At 43.3% G+C, this 2,379-nt stretch overlaps 1 pseudogene; it reads left to right on the forward strand.

The window, feature by feature from the left end:
• Window positions 1-1,221: 1,221 nt before the first annotated feature.
• Window positions 1,222-1,338, forward strand: LOC136643147 (5S ribosomal RNA; annotated as a pseudogene).
• The last annotated feature ends 1,041 nt before the right edge of the window (window positions 1,339-2,379 follow it).

A 2,379-nucleotide genomic window follows, 5' to 3' on the forward strand; every position in this document is an offset into this window, starting at 1 on the left:
CATATATGAATTAGGAAACTATCTCTGGGAGCCAAGTATTGTTACCAAATGACTATGGGATGTATACAAAGAACATGAGTGGAAGAAAAATAGTTGTTGGTGCTGTTTCTCCAGTGTTTGCACAGGAGTTTCTGCAGTACATTAACAGGTTCTCCAGTGGTTTTCACGTTATAATTGTGTAAGAGGTTGTGCTTGCTCTTACGCAAGCAGAAGAGTGTCTTTGGATTTCGTTTCACAAGGTGTGAAGCAGTCCTTCTGATAATGAGAGACAACTTCTGCTGTATTTTGGTTCTCTGGTTTTTGGGTCATAACTTTTGATAGTATTATGATAGGTCATTCTGGTTTATTACATTCTACTGTAACGTACACATTGAATGGTATATAATAGGGGTGTCAAACATAAGGCCTGGGGGCTGGATGTGACCCGCGGAAGCTTTTTATTCAGCCCTCAGGCTCTTAGCTGCTGAGCAGTGCTGAGGAGTTTGCTGAAAGGGCAGCACATATGAAAATTGGGCTCTCCCATATCTTGAAATATGATCAAGATTCATGTATTTTTCTCTTCTGTCGTTGGCAGCTAATGTGTTCCTAAGTGAGAAAAAAGTTCTTATTTTTGGTTATGACCTATTTAATGACATCACTTCCTGCTTAATGACATCACTTTTGGCCCTCAGCAGGCATCATGAATGCTATTCAGCCCTCTGTATGAAACATGTTTGACATTCCTGGTATATAACATGATGGCATTATTCCTAAAAACTGTGATTTTTGCTATTTTGGTCACTAGTGATGTCACACACACCCCTGAGGGTGGCACTAGGGGTGACTCTCCTCCCACCCCATGCTAGCTACACCACTGAGATGCAGAAGATTGATGTAAGGACTGTTCTCTTCAATCACAGTCCTGGCTTGGTCAGGGACTGAGATGGTTATGGTAGCCCTGGTTCCACATGAATGATTGACATGTGGAGCTTGGCTGGGGGAGATACCCTCCTGTTGATTGTGTTATTGACTATGATTGTGATTAATGATTCTCAATGATGTTTTGTGTGGTGGACCACACCTCTTGAGATTCTCTTGTTTGGGATGTTCAGGATAGCACTATACAGATTTCATTTCATTGCTGCTTCTTGTTTTCTGTTTAGCAATGGAATGTCTTGGTTTGCCTGGTTCATAAAAAGCCACCCATGACCTTGTTCAATAGTAGGTGCATTATCAGTCATGGGCAGCAACTGTTACCCTGCACATGCCTGATCTCGTCTGATCTCGGAAGCTAAGCAGGGTCAGGCCTGGTTAGTACTTGGATGGGAGACCGCCTGGGAATACCGGGTGCTGTAGGCTTATACCAGAGTCTTTCTAGACTGAAGGTTGCTAACCATTAGTCATGGAACAGAGACTCAGCCTTGTTCAGGTCTGTCCTGCAGATAAACAGACATTGCAGTTAACAGAAACAGCCACCTGTAGTCAAGCAATTGGTTGAATTCAGTTTTGTGTTGACAAGTTTCCCTTAACAACTTGAGTTATCTTGTTTATTATTTATGAACGAGTTACTTTTCAACTAAAATATGTTCTCAAAGTAACTTAAAGTGGGGAAAAACATCATAAACACATTGGGTACCCTTTGAGGAGAAAGGTGGAATACTAATCTAATAAATAAATAAAATAAATAAACACAAATACAAAGACCTAAAATAAATAAAAATGCAGAAGCAGCTAAAGTTGAAGGCAACAGCATAGATTCTTATTTTTGCCTGGAAAATTGCTTGCTTATTTTTTTTACTGGGCAGCAAAAAGCAAGCAAAGAAGAGAATGGAAAGTTCTCCTTTTGTGTTCCTCTAGTCTCCCCAATCTATATTGACCCCACCAATCCCCAGACCACAAAAACAGGTTCTCCCAATGGTTGTTTCCTGGACATCTCTGACCCAAGCCTGCCTGAACGGCAAGCAAGTCCTTCTCTGGTTTAGGCACTAATACAGTACCTCCATAAAGAGCCCAGAGTTTACCCCAGTTCCTCATTTGTAAGACTACATAATGCTTCATGTAAAGTTACTAATGACATGTGCCCAATTCTCATGCTTCCAGGCACAGCGTAGTTGCCGCTCATCTGTGATCATACCTGCAATCCAGAGACCACATGGAAGAAGCTGGCCATGTAGTCAGGACTGGCACATCCATGGGGCTCACTAAGGCAGCAGATTGGTCGGGAGTGCCCTCCTCCATTCATCCCATCACCTCCACCCACGGCCTCTGAGAGGAATTCTGTCAGGGGGTACAAAGTTCCTTTTGGGCCCCTTTGCAGAAGGGGAGGGTGAGACAGAGTGGGGGAGGTGGTGACGGGCAAGCAGAATGGGGGCAGGGAAGGGCAAAACAGGCTGGGGAGAG

Source organism: Tiliqua scincoides, chromosome 2 (assembly GCF_035046505.1).
Source record: "Tiliqua scincoides isolate rTilSci1 chromosome 2, rTilSci1.hap2, whole genome shotgun sequence".
In the NCBI taxonomy this organism is placed as follows: Eukaryota; Metazoa; Chordata; class Lepidosauria; order Squamata; family Scincidae; genus Tiliqua; species Tiliqua scincoides.